This window comes from Prinia subflava, chromosome 1 (assembly GCF_021018805.1).
Source record: "Prinia subflava isolate CZ2003 ecotype Zambia chromosome 1, Cam_Psub_1.2, whole genome shotgun sequence".
In the NCBI taxonomy this organism is placed as follows: Eukaryota; Metazoa; Chordata; class Aves; order Passeriformes; family Cisticolidae; genus Prinia; species Prinia subflava.
In genome coordinates, this window is record NC_086247.1 from 82,011,161 (window position 1) to 82,033,201 (window position 22,041).

The following is a 22,041-nucleotide window of genomic DNA, read 5'->3' on the forward strand; positions in this document are numbered from 1 at the left end:
ATATAATGATGAACGGAAAAATAAGACCAAGTCAGAAAAAATCAGAGAAAGAAACAGATTGAATCTGCGTGTTCTTTCACAATAGAGCTTCTGCTGGTGTGACTGCATATTCAGCAGTGTGAATATTATAATTAAAGAATGTCAGCTCAAGCAAAATGTTTTAAAACCTTCCTATTAATAAGCAGATAAACTGCTTAAAAATACTGATTACATTAGGAAAAAAGGGAAGTGTTTGGGTTTTATGTTTCCATTCCTTTCATCTGCTAGAATACATTTAAATAGCAGATGTCTCTCCCAGGCAGCGTTTGATAGCAGTTGTGTCGATTTTGATGCCGAGGTGATAAGACCATCTTTGCGGAGGGGCTCAGTGCTGTGCTGCCGGTCCCGGCGCCGGCTGCTACCTGCGCAAGGGCCAAGCGCGGCGCCAGGCAGAGCTGCGGCAGCAGCAGCCCAGCAGAGGGTGGATGAGGTGCGGGTCCGGCGGGGCTGCCGGCAGCAGGGGAGGGCGGGGGGCTCTCCGGAGCGCCCCTGGCAGCGCAGCCCTGCGGGCTTGTCCTTGCGAGCGCTGCAGACAAGGAGCGCGGCTCCTCTGGATGGCATCTGCGAGTGCTTACTGCGGCTGGGGACCGGAGCAGGGATGCGTGACAGCCAGCTCCCCGGCGCTGGGAGCTGTGGATGCCAGGTCAATGCAAATCTCGCTCCTCTCAGGAGTTTGGATTTTTTTCTCCGACCGCGTTGTAATTCAAGTCGCTGCTTCTTTTTGTACTGGGAAGGCAAAGCTATGAAGGCACCGGACGAGTGCAAAAAAAATTTTTAAGCTAAAATGAGAATTAACTCTGGTGCCCACAAGTTAGTTTAGATAAGCCAAATCTTGCAAATAATTAACACACATAGATAATTTAAGAGACCCGGATAGTCTGAAGCCCTTATGGCCAGTTGCTTATCATTCAGAGATTTAGGGAAGATCTAATCATTACACGCAATGATCTCAAGGAAGATCATCATGACAATGTAGCTTAAACGCACACCTTTTTATTTGTCTTTAAGATCTTGTTCCAACACAAATATTACAAAGATGGCTGAACTGTGAAAAAAGAGCAGTTGAAAAATAGCTGCTGATGTATATATTCATCCTAGGTTCGAAAGAAAACATTTGTCATTTGGAAAGCCACTCTGAGCTTGCTTTTTTAGCACCCAGAAGTATCAGAGTATCTTAAGGTTGTTGTCAGGTTCTACTTGTGAGGCTGCAATGCACTTTTTTCCCTGTGTGGCCAAGCTCTGTGTTGTGAGCAAGGTAGATACCCGAGGTGTCATTACAAAGAGTGAGAAAATTGTCATCGTAAATCATCAATGTGAAAATAAAGACAGCCTCTGGGATTGCAGGATTTCTTCCAAAATTTTCTCATAGCTATGATGAGAACTGTAAGCTAGTACTAGGTTTCAGTCTTTTTTAGTTGCTAAAGTGCTGTTCTGCATTTCCAGGTTTCCAGAGAGTCACCATGGCAGTCACACTGTTAACCAACCTTGAAGAGCAAACAACAGCACCAGCAACAGCCTGGTTATGAGTCTGTAAACATTACCTCATCCATTTCAGAGACATTTTAACTCTCTTCTCCATTCCAGACAATGTCAACTGTTTGGAGAACGAAAACTTTAAATGTTACAAAAAATAATCTTTAAAAATTCAAAATAATAAAAATGCACATGATCACAGTCCAGTGACACCCTGATTAGGCACTTTTTGAGTCAAAGACAAAATTAAATAAGTGTTTCTTACTGTATACTGTATTTAACTCTCTTTTGTATAGAGATCTCAACAAAAATGATGGAAGTTTGGAGTTTGGCAGATGAGTAGAAAGGAATGCATTCCACTGCAGGTTTGTGTAGCAGAGCTATGTGACGCAATATGATGCACATCTAGATGAACAAAAGCTTCACATTTAACGGGTAGGATGTGGAGAGAACAGTGTTTAGTAATGTCAGTTCTGAGTGTAATTTTCCCTTCTTATTCTTTCAACTAGTGGTTGCCTTTCCATGCTGTAGTAGTTTTATGGTTTTGTATCAGAAATTTATTTACCTCATGTTCACGGCCAGTCTCTCTTCCTTCCACAGTTTGGTCATTGCTGTTCGGCCACTGTGTCTTGCTGTGTGCTATTCTGTTTTAGGCTGCTTAATTAGAAAAGGTTAATTGGCCCTGGTGTCTTATGTCAGGGAAAATAACAATCTTTTAACTGTATTAAGCTCCCACAAATATTTCACCACATGCTAATTTCCCTGCTTCCAGCTGAGCTGTTTAAAATGCTAAAAAACCCCCCACCTTTTTTGTCGCACTTAAATAGTTTACTAGGAAACAGTTTAAGGATTATCAGTGAGGGAGATGGGGGGGGTGGGTGGTGTTTGTTTGTTTAGGGTGTGGTTGTTTTGGGAGCTTATGGTGGTTTTTTTTGTTTTTGTTTTGTTTGGGGTTGTTGTTGTTGTTTTTTGGTGGGTTTTTTTTTGGTTTTTTTAAACAGTGGCGATCTTTTCCCTTTTACTCTTAAATGATGTGCAGCTATCCCACCAAAGTACCGATTTAATTCCTTTCTCTGCCGAGCCGCGGCGGGCCGGGCCCAGGCCCGGTTGGGCCCGGGCCGCTGCCAGGCCTGGAGCTCCCCCGCGTGGCGGCCGCGGCCGGAGCGGGGCCGGAGCGGGGCCGGAGCGGGGCCGGAGCGGGGCCGGAGCGGGGCCGGAGCGGGGCCGGAGCGGGGCCGGAGCGGGGCCGGAGCGGGGCTGGAGCGGGGCCAGCTCCCGCCCCTGCCGCCTCGGAATGCTGCACCACTCGACCGGGATTTCAGCACTGCCATCAAATGCCAACACGCGATGCTAAAAGTCCACCCAACCACCGCTTGTAATTTTTTTCTTTTTCCTTGTTTTTTTTTTTTTTTTGTTTTGTTTTGTTTTGTTTTTAAAAAAACCCCTTCTCTTTTCATTGTTCTTGCCGTGCCTCGTTTTGCAAGGTTTTCTCCTAGAGCATTGAGGAAGGGGAGCTACTCCAGAGCGTAGTGCAGTCACGCTTTGGTGGCCTGAGCATGCCCGTGGTCTGTGCCTCATGTGCAGCCCCGGAGGCCCTGGGTACCGGAGGCCGTAGGTGTGATCCAGGGGATGTGGGGTGCCGTGGCAATTGTAAGGTCACATCCCCTAGGAGAAGAGGAGTGTCCATGCAGGGAGAGCTGGCGGAGCAAACACAGCACAGGCAGGTGCTGCAGGGCTGAAAATACCCCATCGTTCCACTGAGCACTCAGCCATGGGACAGGGCAGCACCGTGGAAGTGGCTTAAAAGGTTTTTGACACCAGCTGAATGTCGCCACGCTGCTACCAGCAATTGCAGTTGATAGAGCACAGTATTAAGTTTGGTGCCTGGACAAACTCAAACTATTGTACACTGACACATAAATGAAAGTGTGCTTTGTGGCTCAGCAGCACCCGTGTGGACCTCTGTGTTTGAGTGTGGGGACAAAGACTTTTGCATCTGAGGTCCTGTAACTGACCTGGTCTGAGCCTTGCAGAAATGCCCACACCATCTGACTACAGCCCTTGCCTGAGTGAGCTCCAGAGCCTATGTCCTGGGTCAGCCTTGCACCTTGAGTAGTGAAGAGGGTGGGTTTGGCCCTTCTTCACCACTTACATTAGCAATGTGCAGGCCATGGAAGATGAATTTAATTTTTTTTTTTTTTTTTTTTTTTTTTTTTTTTTTTTTTTTTTTTTTTTTTGGGTCAAGCATAAAATATAAGCAAGTTAACAAGCACAGGTAGTCACAAGAGAGCTGATACCATCAAACTCTTCATCAAGTTTTTCAGTGTTATTTTTTCAATGCATATAACAAGGCAGCATAGTCCTTCCACATGGACACACTGCTGCTCCTTGCAGCTTCAATTTACTGCTGCCTAGCATCATTTCAAACTCCTCGCTTTTGAATCACACATAAAGCTCAGAGCTTAGAGATTTTCGCTCAAACATCCCAGCCCTTCTTTACTTTTTACTATCCCCAGTGAGAGTATTGAAGGAGCTCTATATCATGCTCAGTACATTGTGACCGTGTTCAGAGTCAAGGTGCAGTAATATGGACCCAATTTTGCCTATCCATTTCTATATGATGGTTCCTTTAACAGCTTGTTAAAGCACTGATGCAATTGAATTGCATTAACAGGGACTGAAAATGGGTTAACTTAGCAGTTTAATGAATGAAAAATCAAATACCAGGAAAGAGCCCAGCCTCTAGCCAGCTAGGTCTGAAATTTCAATCTTTGGCTTTAAATGAGTCTTCTATTGTTATTCCTTTTCCATATTCAGACCCTGTTTGCATTACTGTAGATTTGCACCATTCATCTAGTATAAATCTGCCCTCACTCAGCCCTGGAAGGCTAATCCCAAAATAGGTGAATTCTCAGACTGAGCAAAGCATTCCTAGCAATTTTTGTATTACCTCCCTGCAGAGAGTGTAAGTCAGGACTTGGTCTAAAATGTCCTTTATCACCCTGTTGAATCCCTGCTGTGTTTAGCAGCTGGCACAACTTAAAATAGCCTTCAGACTACACTAAATATTGCTGAATTCTTAGTGTACTTTCTAGTGCTATGTTCCCATAGCACTAGAAGGAATCCTTTGGGACACTGAGCCCAGCTCTTCCATAAGCACAAGTCTCCACATAACACACATCTAGTTTGTGGGAGAGAAAACAGCACAGCTCACCCTTCACTACATCCTGCAACCCACCTGAGACCTGAAGTACAAGATGCAGAAGCAGTTTAAAAATAGCAGAAACATTGCAGTAAAGGAAAGGAAGCCATCAAGGGTATGACCTGGCAGCAACTGACAGAGAACTAGGAGTATATAAGGATGTCATAAAGCCACCCTTAACCTTACGTTTGCTCCCCAAGCTGCTCTTAAGCCACAATTTGGCATGAGTCAGGATCCCCTATGCTGCTTTTGTGCAGTGCTAACTTTGTAATCCTTTCTAGAAGTCCGAGACATTGACAACAAGATTTATAGGACTCATTTTAAAGCCGGAGTGCTTTGTAACCATGTAGGAGTTTGTACTGTGTGGTTTCTGCTGAATCATGTAACGTCGTACTGGTCGGCTGAAAAATGCATGATAAAATAGGTTGCTTTGATACTGGCCAAAACCAAGATCTTCCTCACCATGGTGATGTACTGCCCAAGTCTTACATCTCTGTTGAAATACCCCCTTCTGAAATACAGGAAATACATTGTTCTTAAGTCTTTGTGATGACAATAATCACTTGTAGTGCATTCCCTCAAACTGTACCTATACTTTTCCTACTTTCTTGCTGCATTTCCACTAAAAAAACCCCACCACAGACATAGTTAATATCTGATTAATTTTTAGAGCCCAGTGAGAAGGATTGTGATCCTTTCAGTCATTCTGGTTTCTTTTAATGAATAATTAAGTATGCGAATGTAAAATAGATTCAGAAATTATTTTCAGGAGCTTGAGTTTTACTTGCCAGCTTTTCCGTTGCTTATTAGTTCGATTGACAATGACATGTTATTGCTCACCCAATAAACTTCTATGCAGTACTGACACAGTGGCAGTGTTTTTTTCATTTTTCCCCAGAAAGGAGCAGTGCAAAAGCAACAACAATTTATCTTCTTCAGAAGTCTAGTTGTTTGCAAAAGTCTGGAAAAGTTTATGTCCTCCTTTAGCAGTATGCCTACAGCTTTGTGTTGCAGTGGAGCCAAAATAGGCAAATGGAAAGACATGTTCAAGAGCACTAATAGGAATATGCCCAAGAAGATAGTCTCATCAGGGCACACATAGCTGCTAGAACCAGTGATAACAAGGGAAGGATCTTGACATTTTCTACTATATGAAATACAGCAACCAGAAGGTCTTAAAGAAAGACTGAAAAAAAACCTGTTAGCAGTATCTGTAACATGCAAGAATCCTGCCCCCGCTTCCATTTCCTTCTCTCCCTCATGTGCTTGCAATATGTTGTAAGGGTGCAAGTGTGAAAAAGAACACATACAGAGTTACTTGTAGGCAGTGCAGAGACACTTGTGGTTTTTCTTGGTATGTGTATTTATTTTTGATGGTCAAACATCATAATTTGGCCATTTTCATGGAGTTAGTTGGGCAATAGGGTTTGCATCTAACATGATTTTTTTTTTCCCTGAACTCTTGCAACATTACTAAAAGTTGTGGTCTCACTTGAGGTGTATCACTGAGACATAATTTTCCTTGTAATCTGAATATACTTTACACTGCAAGTCCTCCTTATACACATACTAATATACGCATATACTATCACCAACCATTCATTCAAATAAAACCATGTAAAAATCAATTTTATATAAGACTGTGGATAATTTCTGATTTTTTGACTTTTATAGTAAGGCAAAAGGTCTTCCACTGGTTTTTTTGAGTGAGTAGGGAAGTAAGGTTTTGTTTGGAGTGTTCTGGCAAGTGCATATTGTTTCACATGTTGTATGGGCTCGACTTGTCTTGCATGTTTATGCACCTCTGTGGGATCAGCAGAGACAAGCATCATTTGTCAAGCATCTGTGTTTCATTGGTTCTCATTCACATTGCTGTCGCAATTCCTGCTACATTCTACTCTTACAGCTGCTTTGCAGAACCTTCTACTGCTCTGAGCTTTATGGCCCCATCCCTAAATGTATAAATTCAGAGTATAGGAAATGTGGGTTTTTTGAATCTAATGGGAATATTTACTGCAGGAACCACTGCTACACATAATCCTGCTAAATCCAACTTTGCTAGTGTCCAAAAAGGTGTGTGTGTGTAGACAAACAGTAAACTGGGAATGAGAATTCCTCAGGATCCCCATAACTACTTTTGGAAAGTCCATAATACCTCAGATTTTTGCAGCTGAACAAAGTCTGTAACTCTACCAGATGAGGCTCCCCATGTAGAAAGCAGATTATCCTCATAACAGCCCATTGCTGGGATCTTTGACCATTCCTCTAAATGCAGATCATCCACCAGATGCTGGCTACCTTCAGAGAAGAGACACCAGACTACATGTGCTCTTTCTCACACTGCACAGTGGCTCTAGTCCTATGTTCCATATATTTTTTTCAGTGCTTCAGGAGTTCAAATTCTGACTCAGATTGAATTCTGCTATAATAAAATAGCCATGGCCTGGAAGTGTTATGATAATCAACCTTTTACCAAACCAGGTAGAAGAGACAAAAGAGCACAGATGTAGCAAATGCCACTGCACAGTGTGCTCTCCCATTACCTGGAGGCGTTAGGCTGTACAGAAGCATAATGTCAGCAAGCACTTGGTTAATTCAGCTCCTCCTCATCCTCTGTACTACCTTGGTAAGAGGTATAATAGAGCTCTTATTTCTGTTCTTTTCAGATTTTGTTGCTATGTGTTTTTGTAAAGTCAAACAAATAGGAAAATTATTGACAGCATGTGAATATACCACAGAATAATGCTACTTAGAGACTACTGTGCCCTTGTTTCCAATTAACCTCAGTGTTCATCATGGGTTGCAGCCAGCTGCATCTATCACAGTTACTTGGGTGGGGGGAAAACATCCATCATTATTACAGCCACACAGAGGCTGTAGGAATATGTTATTTTCCTAAAGCATCATAATCCTCCACTTAACCAAAGAGGGCCTGGGATAGCTGGGAGGAAATGAAACTCAATTTTCCCTCACATCTGCTTCAGCCTTTGGTATAATCAGCACCACATGCACTAGGCAAGGTCACAAACTTTGGCAATGTTCATCTCAACATGCAATTTCTCCATTCTAGTGCCATTAGCTGCTCAGCAACCCCTCTTTCTCCATCCCACTGTTTTTAATCTGCTAGAGCACTTCAGAGAAGGAATGGGGAGCTCGCCTCGCAGACCTGTTTCCAAGATCACTGCCACACACCACACTTTGAGAAAGAGTCTGCAGTGAACCACTAACTAATTTGTTTCAGTGGAACAGGGAAAAGAACATCGCAGTGGGATGCAAGTTCAAATCTGCTGTCCAGCACCTGAATCTGGAAAGAGATTTTCATAGCACCAGCATTACAGGCATTGTAGTGTCTCCCCTGAGTAACATACTGATAGTTTGTAGAGACCTGTAGCTGGCATGTAGAGACTGTGGGACCAAAATCATCTTTTTTTCCTTTTATTTTTAAAAGGGTAGAGAGTCATTGTTTTTATTGCCCTCTGTTACAAAGCTGGTTATTTGCAGGATGGTGTGGTCAATAATGCACTATTTCTGAAAGCCTCTTTGCTTAACCTGCATTGTTTTAGCTGAATCTTTGTTCGCAGCCTGTAGTTTGTTTGAAGCAGAAATGAAAGCAAAGTATACATCACTTGAGACAAGGGTAGGAGTTCTTGTGAATCTTGTCTAATAGTATTTCATATGGTGCTTTTTGTGCTGCAGTTGATTCCTCCATAAAAGCAAACCTTTCCCAAGCTACCTCCCTGTAGAAAAAATGGGTTAAACGCCCTCCCACTGGCTTTGCTGACTGCCTCTCTCCCAGACATTCACTGCACTCTCCTTCCATGGAGGGCCCTTCCTCCTCCCCATCTCACAAGGCAGCACCTCCACACCACTCTGCCTCACTGCCCCTGGGTAGAGGTTTGCCATGCCTGAGGGTCAGAGCACCCACACATCAGCCGCTTGCTTTGAAGTTGCCCTTACCTCAAACAAGGGGATGTAAAGATGAGTAGAAGCATTATGAAATAGGCAGGGTAGGGCACAGGTGCACAGAAGGAAAAAGATAACCAAGTCCCTGCTTTCCAAGCAACAGCATCAGCTCTAAATAGCTCTCTCTGTATGTATCCAGCTGATGAGCTGACAGATACTTCACAGCCCTCTGGCTGAGGATTTGGTTCTTATGCAAACCTATGACTTCAGATTGCATTCATGCAAGTGATTCTGGGATTTTTATAGAACCAGATGCATCTTTTGGCAGGAGGTGTATAAGCATGTGTGTGGAGGGGGGGCACATTCAAATTCAAATTCTCCTCTCCCTTCTCTTCCTCAGTAAGGGAAATTGTTAACCAGGGAAGACATTTATGTTCCCAGAACATTGTTTGCTTTTCATAGTTTCAGAAATGCTACTGTACTTAGCAAATGGTGTGCTGGTCTCCAGCACAGAGGATAAACAGACATTCTGCTCCTGGTTTGCCAACATGTAAAACAAAATGTGCCACTGGAGAAAAACTAAGGCTGCTCTGAACTTGCAGGACAATCAGAAGAGTTCATTCACCTTTGTTCCTTCCTGGTTCAGAAACAAAATGCCTGTTTGGAAAGAGTAAGTTCAATAAACTTGCTGGAAACATAAAACCATTTGTTTCAATGAGTGAGAGATAAGATGCAGAAATCCATTCCTCACCTGTAATCCCTACTGTTCTTATGTGCACTGAAAAAGTACTTCTATCAGCATGATGCCAGCCCATCATTTCTTAGATAATGATCAACATTTCCTCTGTTATGCTCTCCTTTTTAGGTCCCAATTCAGCAAAGCATTCAGGTACATCTTTATCTTTAGGTCCTCTAGCAGCCTTCAGTAAAAGCATGCAGTTTGAAAGTAAAGTGCTCTGCTAAATTGGGTCTTTCACAGAACTAAAGAGAAAGCACACATAAGAGCAAAGCAGCTTTGCTTTCCTTCCAGTCACACTTGGTTTATTCACTTGCTCTTGCTGTGTACAGCTGTGGATTGCTGGCAGTGTGCTTGGATGGAATTTGCAGGATTCACAGCTTCAAAAATGAGATGTGCCAGCCTTTAGAACAAGCTTGTATAAACACAGGAAACCAAAGCCTCCATGTAAACAATGGGAGGTAATACATATATTCACACCTGAGCAAACAGACAAACTCGTACATGCAGCAGCAATGCTCCAGCAGGTTCTACAGCATTCACTGTATCAGCAGACACAGCTCTCATTTCTGCTATTGCTTTTCTCTTGGCTTCATGATCAAAGAAGCACTGGGGCCAAGCCTGCTAGTTTTGCAGCACACTGTAAAATGTATGAAGAGATCTCAAAAGCTCTAACATGGTCTCATCTATACTGAGCTAGCTTTATTGTTGTGTTCAGGGAGTGCAGTAGGCTAGATTGAATTCCTACCTTATTTTTTGTTGACCACGTACTTTTTGTGTTTTCTGTAATTTTTGCCTGAAAGTGTGGATTTGCCAGCTGTCTTGCTGAGATCTTGGAGGGAAGGAGATGATGTTTGATTTCTGAGGAGAAAATGAAATTTTAAAACATATCCTGCAATTTGAATCATGGTTTAAATCATGTTTTAGAGACTAAACCACTAAGTGTTGTATAATCACAGAGACCAGAAGAATAAAAAAACTTAGAATCACAAATATTGAACTTTTCTGAACTCAGGCACAAAAGAGCTGCCAGGTGTCTCAAGACTTCAGAGGAAGCACATTGCTTCATTGTAGTCTTTGCTGCCTCAGTGGCTTCCCTGCCACTACCTACACCAAGAAGCAGCACTATCTTCATTGCGGGTGTAAGATGAGCTAGACTGTACTTCCTGCTCCATTACAGAGTTCCATGTGCAAGTCACCCCAGAGGTAACTTAGTCTTTTGTGAGCCACCCAGGGCCACCCTCAGTACCAAGTAAATTACAGTCTTGAACGCACAGTCAGAACTCATGGAGCCTTTCATGTCTGAGCACACTTGGCCAACGAGTGTGGCAGGCTTCTGGATTAGCCAGGCTCACTGTCATCTCCTTAGAACTGCATAGGCTGACCTCTTAGACAGCCAAGTCCCATTTACCTCAGTGAAAGGTAGAAACATCCAACCATAATCCCAGTTGGCTCAGACTTAACATACACATCTGCATGAGATTTACAAAGATTTAATGTTCTTCAAGAGACTTGCAGAAGTCCCTAAGGGAGTTCATCCACAGGAGTTAGATTCCTTCATGGGATGCATTGAAGTCAGATGGGTGCCTAATTCCCATTAAGTTAACTTGCACAGGTATTTTTATAAGTCCCTCTCGGCACTATTCCCTCTTGGCTTCCCTTCCCTCTTCTCCTTCCTCCTTCAATCTTTTAAATAAAGATAGCACTTAACATAAAGATGTATTGCAAGGTTTTTCTCAGTGCCTATAAAGTGCTTTTAAACTCTGGCAGAAGTGCGTAAATGTACAGCGTTCAGTGAAACTGGAAACAGTGGGGATTTTTATGGAGATGGTGTGCAAGCTCTGTTCTGATGCATTCATCTCAAATTTCCCAGGTGTCAACCTCAGAAGGCTAAAAGATGGTGCTGATTCCCCAGGGCTCTCCCTGCTTTTTGGCACTGCAATTAAATCCCCTAAGTCTGATTCCCATTTCATCCATTTCTGCATGACTGGAGCAGGAGATGTGGTTTTAGCAACAACATAACAGGAGATATTTTAGCTAAAGCTATGTAGCTAAGTCTTAGTCATACTTTGTTATCTTCAAAGAAAAGACAGATAATATATGATCAACTGCATTACAAACAAAAAACACAGAAACAATGCAGGGAAGGATGGAAGCAGACAACTGAAAAACCAGTAATTTGTTAACAGGGAGATGAAATGCAACAACAGATTAGTTTATCAGACCATTCTGTTAACCTCTAATGCAACATTTCATCATTTACAATTAAGGTTTCCATTTTGTTATTAGACCTTAAGAGCTAAATTGGCATCTTGCAGACTAGGCCAGGAAACACAAGCAAGCACAGGAGTTCAGGCACAATTCAGTCCCTTCATCAGTTTTCCTCAGAAGGTGCATCAGGCCCCATTTTCCAATGTGGCTGAAATCTTTTTCCTATATCCTCTTCTGGCTATGCTCTGTTGTTGAAGCAGACCTCCTCACTCCTCCACCTGCAGGCCACCTTCCAAGAACTGTTCACACAGGCCCCTTCCTGGGAGCCCTCCCCACCTCCTTTGTGTCGACTGTATAGGTTTGCTTTGAGATCTGCAGGCTACAACGAGTTTATTTCAACTGTCATTGGTTAAGGCACTGTGCAGTTTAACAACCGTCTCACCTGGCAGGGTGTACAGATGAGCATTTGGTGACAAAAACTAAGCCAACACAGCTGCAGCTGAGAGAGAACATGTGGACAAGACTTTGTTCCTCCATGTGAGCCCATTCAGTTGTGTAAGGTAGAGCTGCAGTGCTCTTTATGCTCCATCCCTTTAGCCAGGAGTAGGGAAAATGAAAACAGGCAGGAGACAGAACTTGAGCCAAAGCGTTCCCTTTGCTACCACGCCAAAGAAAGGCTGGAGAAGGGTCTCAGATGTGGTGGCTGTGCAGTCAGGTGAGCAGCCTGGGTGCTATAAATATTAGAGTGTGGCACTTGGCTTTAGCACAACCCAGTTGGAAAGGATTTTGCTCCAAGAGCCTCACCAGATTACAGTGGCTGGAGGTGAGAAATGGACTTGCATGCTGTTCCAATTTGGTAGACACAGTTTTATGTCCCAGCTGAGACTCCTGAGGGGAAATAGAAAAATGAGGGTCTAGCTTGTGAATCATGCCAAATGTTAGCTACCACATTGCCTGCATGCATCAGATTTGCATAATTTTGCCCTTTCTCAATAGCAGAAGTGCATGCACCTGGAGGGCTTTGATGACAGAAGTACAAGTGCCTAGGGAATTCTGGCACCAGCAGGGTCAGCTGGCAGCTGAGAAGAGGTTCAAAGGCCCTAAATACTGAACCTCAGGGTCCAAATTCTCTGTCCAGGAACACTGATCATATTGGCTGTTCTATTTCAATAGTTGGACAAATATTACTTCCATAATCTGAAAATTGCTTTTGCACTTTGAGGAACCTGCTTTTTTCCTCAAATGTCACAAATCCATTAAAAATCACACATAATAGCCACTCTTACTCCATTCCTTTATCCCATTCTTCCTGATGTACGTATCATTTTAAAAGCGGACAAATTGAGAAAGCTTGTCCCTAAAACTCTGCCAATTGCATAAGTTGAGACTGTTATCAGCCACATTTGGGAGAAAAAAAGGCATCAAATTATCTAATGCCAGGGCAGATACTATGTAAAACCAGCGTATTCTAACCAATGATTCTATCCTACAAACTAGGTCACTCTGTGACCATCTTCCATAGGTTTGTGACAGGTTTCATCAGGCAATTTGCTAATTGGAAATGGATTCCAGCCTACTCCTCTTGAAGTCCATGTAAGAAATCCTATGAATTGGAGTAGGCATAAGAAAAAGGAAAATCCAATGAGTAATAAAATATTTTCTGGCCAGTAAGAGGCTTTTATTAAAATATTATTGAGTAGTAAAAAACAAACATGAAAGCTACAGAACTGCACTTGATATGAATGTCTTTTTGAAAATAAACAGTCATGTTTGATTATTTGTAATCCATTATAATCCACCATGTAATGTTAAATATTTTAAGAGAATTTTTCTTCCATTTGTTCTCAGCATGGCTGGCCTGAAGCCAAAATCATGTTCTTTTTAAAGGCAACACTCCACTACGGGCTTTGAATTTTTTTCATGTTGGCTCTTTTTATGGCATTTTGAAATTGATTGCACATAGCAAATTCATAAGAGGAGAAAAAAAAACCAAAACCCACAAACAAACTATGGCAGCATATTTCTCTCATGTAGGTAAACTCCAGTCTTGTTTCCCAGGTTTCTGCAGCAGGAGAGACTCTACAAAGTAGGTGCCAGGAGAAATAAACCTGTAAGTATGGAAGAATGGTGAAGTCCTGCTTCCACAAAGCAAAAATATAACCAGTTCCACCCAGTGCCACTACCAGAGAAGGAGAAGCAGGTGGGTTTCTTAAAGCCCCTCAGAGCTGAGACTGCCATGGGTGGAAAAACTTGCCTGAGCCTCAGCCAGATACAGAGGTCTGGGGAGAATAGAGCTTTTCTATGGACTGAAACCATGGCCTAGTTCATTTCATACAGTCTTGAATGCACTGTTTATTGGCATTTTGGTGCCAAAAGTTTGACTAAGTCAGTCTTTGCAAGAAACTGGATCCTGCAGTAAAGGCGACAGAGCAGTTTTTCTCTGATAGTGTTTCACTCCATGGCAGAAAGAGTGCTTTTGCTCTGTCCTGGATGTACACCTAGCAGATCAAGTTTGCTACAACTGTTCTGTTCCCTCCTGGTCACAACAAGTATTTTGCACCCCTGCCACCTCCTACTTCCCACAGCAACCTCTTCCATCTGCCATTCTCATTCTCAGCACAATTCAGGTCTTAAATTTAAACATCCATAAGGAACAATGCCACATTTGAAAGTCTAGGGCCCAGCCCCAATGTGTATTTGTTTGGCTTTCCACTCAAGAGGTGTTTGGTCTCAAACAATGAAAACACATTGTACATTCAAATTAGCTTTCATTGCATTTCAGCCCAGCTAGCAGGCTAGGACACAGGTTATAATTCCAAATATTGCCTGGCAAATACCAGACTAGAAACATGCTTTCCTAAAAGAAAATGGAATTTCTCCAACATTAACCCGTCTCCAGGAGCTGGGACTTGAATTAAAATAACAATTACTGCAAGACTCGTAATGAAATTGCTAGTCTGATCACATTCCTGCCCTACTCAGGCTTCTAAGGTGAACATCCCTTTCTTCGTAAAACTTTCTGCAATGTAAAAAATGACCTGCATGAGCAGCCCAATTCTCTTGTAAGATATTTGTATAGGCCTATAACCTCTTTCAGGGGTTTCTTCTTAATTTGTATTCATTCGCAACCAACAGAGAGAATGAAAAGTGTGGCAGGGAGAAATTCATTCCAGCAGATCTGCAGCACCCTGCAGCTTAGCAAAGGTAATTTGTGTAGTTACAGCTCTGCTTTTATTGAACACATCTGCAGCAGTCATTGGATTGGGATGTTTCCTTTATGCCTCCTTGAGAGCTAGCACATGTCCTGGGTGGAAGGCTGAATCTGAAAAATGTTATATAGCCTGTGACCACCTATGAGAATACAAAAGTCAGATTACTTTGATCCCATTAAACCACAGAGATACTATCACACACACAAGAAAGAGGAGGAGAGGTGCAAGTTTCTTACCTTCCATTTCCAGGCTACTCTTCGTACTTGACAAGAGAAAAAGGAAAGATGCAAGTTTCTTACCTTCCATTTCAAGGCTGCTCTTCGTACTCAGTCAGAGAAAGAGGAGAGGATCAAGTTTCTTACCTTTCATTTCCAAGTTGCTCTTCTTATTCCATAAGAGGGAGGGGAGAGATCAGCCAACCCCCACCCCCTTTTATCCCACGTCTCTTTATTACTCAAGGTGAGCCACTCAGGGCAAGGCTGTTTCCTGTCTTTCGGAATAAGCGCACTGTGTGCCTTATCAGGGGAGAGGTCGCCTGTTAAGATAATTGGAGCTCATCCAGTATTTTCTGGGTTTCTTCTTTTAAACAGTTTCCTAGCCAGTTTCCATCAATAAGTGACATCTCTAATTTTTTTATTTAGGGAAGGTTTTCTTAGGTATATTTTACCCTTTAGCCAAAGAAAAAAGGGAAGCATCAAGGTCATTTTATACTTGCATAGCAAACATAAACTTGGAAGGTGTGCTATACAATAGATTTCCCAATGTGAAACAATCTGATTTATTTGGGTTAATGTCAGACAGCAAGGTAGGTTTGACAAACTTTGTCACAAAAAAACCCAAGATTGTCTGACAAAAATGCTATTTTTGTCTCAAAACCAGTGTTTGCCTGCAGGTCCTTGAGGTGCAGCAGAACAGTCTGGTACTACATCAATGTATGTTTGTGTCTGAGCATGTGTCAGCAGTGTCCTGGCATATGGGGATTTGTTAACAGAATTGCAGCCAACTGACAAAGGAAAATGATTGCTCACCTTCATCTGATATTCATTAGATCACATTTTGAATACTCCCAGTCTTTGTTCCCAGTGCAAGACATTGGTAAACTGGAGTGAGTTGAGTGAAGGCCAACAGAATAGTCAGGGCTGGCACACCTGCCCTGTGAGGAGAAGCTGCAAGAGAGAGATTGTCCAACCTACAGACAAGATGGCTTTGGGAACATCTTACAGTCCATATCTGTCCATATCCAGGGGGAAGTTAGCAAGAATGCAAATTCATCTTATATAGGGACGTGGTAGATGAATGAGAAACAAAAGGCCCAGACTAAAAGAGAAGTTCCAACTGGAACAAATTATCCAAGGATCTCTGAGAAGGCAGCAAAGCACTGGGACAGGATGCCCAGAAAGTTGTGGAGTTTTTGCCATGGCGGCTTTAAACACCTGACTCAACAAAGCCCTGAGCAACCTGGTGTAAATGCTGAATTCACTCTTAACTCTGACTGGGATGTTAGAGCAGATGCCTATCTGAGATCACTTCCAACCTGAGAGAGCCCATGGAAGGCCATCTTCCAAATTCTCTCATGATTACCTTTGGGTTATGCAAGCCACTGAATATATTGTCATTTTCTTAGGGAAGTTCTTAGTGCAGAACTAATCCATGAAAAGTGTTACAAATTATAATGTGGGAAAAAATGCAACAATTCTGACTGCAAATTTATAGTTGTAAATGGAATTGGTAAAAGGATGTCTTGACTGCTAGCAGGAACATTTAAGATGGTGACTTTTAGAAAATCTCTAACTCTTCTGACAGTTAGATCACATTTTCTTTAGGAGCCAGTGTTGTTAAGATTTAAACGGGAAGGGTCCGAGTCTTAGTCTTGGTCTTCCGTTCACGTAGTCCATAGTTTCATTTAAAGGGCTGTATCTGATTAGCCCAATAAGCATTTTTCTGTATTCTCAAATGTTTAATCATAAATGATGGAGGAAGCTGCAGGTCAGATTAATTAGTCTTTAACACTCTGTATGTGTGCATTAACATTACTGAATGGTCTGTTACTGCTTAATTAAGCCCACAACATAATTCTTTGCACTGATTAGGTACCATGCAGGTGCCCCAAGTTCAGCTATTCAAAGTTATGGCAGACATCTAAGTCAGATGTTACTGCTGCTGCTCCTACATGTTAACAAATGCCCCAACTAAAACAGGCCAGGATTTTTCAAATTAAATAGAATAGGCATGAGAGGTTTCGCTGGAAATGTGCCATACACTGGATAAAATTCGTCAGCCTAAATACTCTTTTTTATTGCCCCTGAAACATAGTAGGAAGCCTTTCTGTATAAGGCATTGGTTGGTACACGACAAACCTATTGAAGAGCCAAAAGCCATGACAGTGGCAAGGTGATTACGTGGGCTCCCTGACTGGAGGACAGACCTCTGCTGGAAGGCTGTGTACCCATAGCCTCCATTTCACCCAGAAGCCAATTAGTGTTGATGGATTGTGTACATTTTCCACAAACACTGGAGGTGGGTTTCATCTCAAGTAGCTTGAGACACACAACAATGGGGTAGATCAGAGCTGCTCTGTTAGATTCCCTTTATTGTCAGCAGGGAGAAGTAGGCACCAAGAAAAATTATTCACCTCACCTGCCTTAGAAATCTACTCATACTTCAGCAAATTGTATTACCTTCCATTGGTAGGAAAGAAGTTCAGACAAGGAGCCTGACTGCAAGTAAAGCCCACACAAGAAAACAACACTGATCTATAAATCTGGGACCAAGAGAAGTCTTGTAATAAAAGGGACAAACAGACTCATTCCTACAGAAGAGACGCATTTGCAGTGTACCTGCTTCAGACATTATTAAAACAAGCCTAGATAAAAAAGTATTACAGTGCTATGATCAAAACTACAAGTCATACAAGTTGGAAAATCAAACTTTTTCGTATATTGAAGGTTTTTTACACTGATAAAGCCATGGGAGATGAGAATTATAGTTTCTTTTTCAGAATCTTTATATATCTGAACCATATTACATTAGCTTCATGTATCTGAACCTTTATTTGGCCACCAACCAGTACAGTTCCTTCTGAGTCTCATCAATTGTAACTTGCAGCAAGTAGCAAAAAAAAGGAAAAACTTCTTTGGAACTCCCCTTGTTTCTCTCTGGGAGGGCAAAGTTCCTCCAAATCTGAAATCTATAGGGTCCCACTCTAACCAACAAAGAGTTCACAATCAGTTCACCACAAGCCTTTCTGTTCCTATCATTTCATCATTATAGATAACTATCTCCCAGAGCCTTATTTGACAAATTATGTAATTTGGTGGAAATCTGCCTAAATCTACCTCCTTTTGTCATTTTATTTTTTTCCCCAAATGAAAAAAACCCTCAGTTTTTTCTCTGATGACTGCAGAAGAAATTTAAAAAACTTGACTGGGAGAAAGTGCTCAGCCACAATCAAAAGAAATGGGGACAGAAGTTCCAGAGCTGCCCTGGTGGCCTGTGAGGCTGCCAGGCAGTGTCCCAACTCCAGAGCTCAGCATCATTCCTTTCCTGAGCCATCACAATTTCAGCACCACATAATCCCGAAAGGGATGTGAAAAGAATAAGTTGAGGCTGCAGGGGGGAAATGCACACAAGCCAAAAGAAAAGAGAAGTTAAAATGGTAGGGACACTGTGAGTGTGGTCACTGAACAAAAACATGACACAGCCAGAAAGTTGAGGAAAGGGAAAATTGCCCTGAGTGCCTCCATAGTAGCAATGCAGAGCCTGGGTTTTTTTGCCTTTTTGCCTCACTTCTGTAAGTTCCAAGTCTTAAGGAGTACGTGCATAAAAAGAAACTGACCTCCTCATAGGTCATGACCTTTCATGCATAATATAAATTCACATATTATGATTATAGTGTAGCTGTAGTCATTCAGAAATACTGCAGAGAGCTATTTGACATTATTGTATATAGAGTGAGGGCAAAGGGAGTTGAGCTACAAAGAGAACCATTTTTATTAATTCACAATTTCATAACTAATTGTTTTGTTGAAGCATAACATACATCTTGGGAAGTGATATATTTGTGTTAGAGATTTGTAAATTTAACTAAGCATAAACACTTCTCTTCAAAGCATTCCTGTGAGGGAATGATCGTGTTTTAACATTATGCCCAAAAAGGCTTGTCTTGTTGTTCAAAATAGTTATACCTGTGGGAAGAAGTGAATTCTGAGGTATACTCCTGAATATAAGTCTATATGAAGATACCTCAGTTTGGCTAGCTAAAAATCATGACATTAGGTAAACACAGTCTAGTGATGAATACTGTTGGGGTCTGATTTTTGTTATCAAACATCACTAGAAAACCTGTTCTGCACATAAAACAGGAAAATAACCCAAAGTTTCAGCTTTTGCAGTCTCACTAGATACTTAAATTGACAACAGCAACTTCAGGACCAAGGTGCATCATCTTGTGCATTGTCCAAGGCCACAGTAAATGATGCATACACATATAACCCCTGGGAAAAGGTGAAAGTCATTACCTTGGATACCTTTTGAGTCATCCTGCACTGAAGGTGACAAGTGTTGCCTACTCATTTTGGTGAAGGGTGTACACTGAGTTAGCTGGTATGGCTCAACTGACAGGCAGAAATGCAATAATCCTCAGATTTACTAGGAGTGCTAAACTGGGCTGTTACATATGGTCCATATCATGTAGCATTCTTGTTTGGAAGCTAGCCTCACAATCCCATCAGTTTCAGTAACCATTTGCTGATAATACTACTCGTGTGCCTTGGAGGATCTGCTGGATCTGTGGAACTACAGGAAGAATGGCTGTTGGCATCTCTACCACAGCTGGGCTCAGAAGTTTGACTAAAGCTGTGTCAGTGTGCCCCACTTTTGTAATGAGCCTGGTGTGGAGGAAGGATCAGACTTGTGCAACTGCTTTGCACACTGAGGTGTGCCTTTAGGTTGCTCTGGAATCTACCATGTTGCATTGGTCTATAGGAATACAGGTAAATGCTTTGAAATAGGTTGATTTATGCACTTCTGCTTCAAATTTCTGTATTACGTGATAATCTGGAGATTATCACATAGATGTGTTTCAATGAAGTGATGAAAGAGAGTGATAAAGTGATTTTGTGAATGCTTGGTAGAAACTGGAGAACAGTGCAAGAAAATAAAGCACTGCAGTTAAGAATTAATGATACTGGAAAGCAGTCCACTACTTAGACGTGTAAATCAAAGGGCTGTCATTTGAATACATCACCATGTAGGTAACAAATCCTTTCCAAAAGCAATTGGAACTATGAAGGGTTGTGTGACCCCACCACTCAGAGATGTTCTCTCCATCCTAATATTTTTTCGGTCTTCCTCTAACCACAGGACTGCTAAAGCTGCTGGTTGAATATAATAGCAGGATCTTGCTCTTCTGTACCCAGTCAATAACAAACTAGCATCCGTATCTGTAGTATTAATAATATCCAGAAAATTGATTAAAGGTATTATAATTTCTGGTGCATAATGCTTAAATGTCAAACATTAAATATAAAAATACCTTGTACAATAATCACAATGTTACTGGAATAATTAAAAAAATTAAAACATGGCAATTACAATATGGAGAACAATTGGAGCCACAAGGTGACAGTAATCTCTGCAGAGGAAACTGTTACTTCAGAATTATGTTCTGCTGAATTTGCAGTGTTCTTGGCAAACATATTTACAGTCTGAAAATAAAAATCTGCTTATTCTTAATTCTAATCTGTTCTCATTCGTGTTACCCTCATGCTGCTCACTGGGACAGATCCAAAATTTTTATTGTTATCAACTTTAACACCAACCTAAATCCATTTATCCCTACTATTTTCACCTTTATGAGCTGTACTGATTCCACCTTTCAATTATTAACAGATATGCTGTAGGCCAGCAAGTACCAAATACTACTTTCACATCAGGTTTTACTGGGAAGTGCCAAGCACCTTCAGAATTTTTCAAAAATTTCTCGGTATTACAGCATTTCTTCTAAGGCCTAGAGGTGTTAGAATGCATGCACAAGTTTGATACTGTTCTTATGGTTTATTCATACAAATATCTCTAAAGCCTCAGAATTGGCATCAACAAATAAACCTTCATATAATTAATTATTTCTCATTTCAGTGATTACTTTGTCTGGAGAATGAGTCCTTATTGGTCTTTACTGATGGCTGCAGAGAGGCAGACTTTTGATTTCCCCCACTTTCCATTAGTGATTAGGTTCTAATTCTCTTTTGAGGAGACCAGCTGTGCTTGGAAATTCCATTTCATGAGGGGGATGTGCTGGAAACAGGCCCACCAATATTATGGTACCCCTTGTGACAAATGGCTTCTTTTTCAGACAGAACATAAACTGAACATGTAAAAAATCTCTCACTGGCAAATACATAGACTTCCACCAATCACTGGATTTTGCAGTGTGAATGAAAGTACGGTCCTTACTTCACAAGCTAAATTAAGAACAACCTGGTTTTATTTTAAAAAGGAGAAAACTCGTGGGATGGTCTTCAGGACTATGAGCTCACCCTAAAGATTTTCATGTTAAGGAATAATGTGGTTTGGTCAGAGATGAGCTGGGCATGGGCTTGGAGATCAAGTCTATAAATAACAGTAAGTATAAAAAAAGAATTTAAAATTTTATTTAGATCTTTTTCCTTGTCTAAAATAGAATTTGTGGATTTTGCCCTTCTGTTATTAGGATGAAAGTAAAGTAGGATAAAACAGCCTTAAAATGAAATTAGAAGCAATTCAGGGTAAAAGCTAACCATGACAAAACACATGCAGCTGCAGGGAAAAGGCAGAAGAGGACTGACCCACAGCCACAAGGTTGATTTTACCCGGCCAAGAGGATGAGGAATAGGGTTAGATACCTGGAGGGTTCATGGCGTACCACCCCCAGAGTGAGTGAAAGAGATGGAATGGAAGCACACACTCCCTTTCAAACCCAGAAGGAAATTCTGTTTGACCAAACCAAAGTTGTCTGCCGTTCCTTTCCAATCCCTCCCAGGCTCTGAAATGTTCAGAAGCAAAATAATGACCCATTCTATTTCTGATTTTCTTCCTGCAGTTTTGCATTTTAATATCATTCCTTCTACACCTAGCACAAGTGTTATGTTCACATATACCTGAGGAAAGGAAAAGACATTTAAAAATGGAGATTCGACACTACACTACATAGAAGTCTGTCAAAACTTAGCACAATAGGCCAAGTGACAATCTTCCATTCACCCCATTCACCACAAGCTGTGCTTATA

General features: G+C 41.6%; 1 protein-coding gene across 4 annotated transcripts in view; it reads left to right on the top strand.

Moving 5' to 3' along the window:
- Positions 1-22,041, top strand: part of CDH6 (cadherin 6) — a 110,517-nt gene that overhangs the window by 21,332 nt on the left and 67,144 nt on the right. Inside the window, exon 2 of one of the 4 annotated variants that reach the window (XM_063400509.1) lies at positions 13,623-13,764. The exons of the other annotated variants lie outside the window; for them this stretch is intronic. The gene's annotated coding sequence lies outside the window, so the exon portion shown is untranslated. The remainder of the gene's footprint in view (positions 1-13,622; positions 13,765-22,041) is intronic. 4 annotated transcript variants of the gene reach the window in all.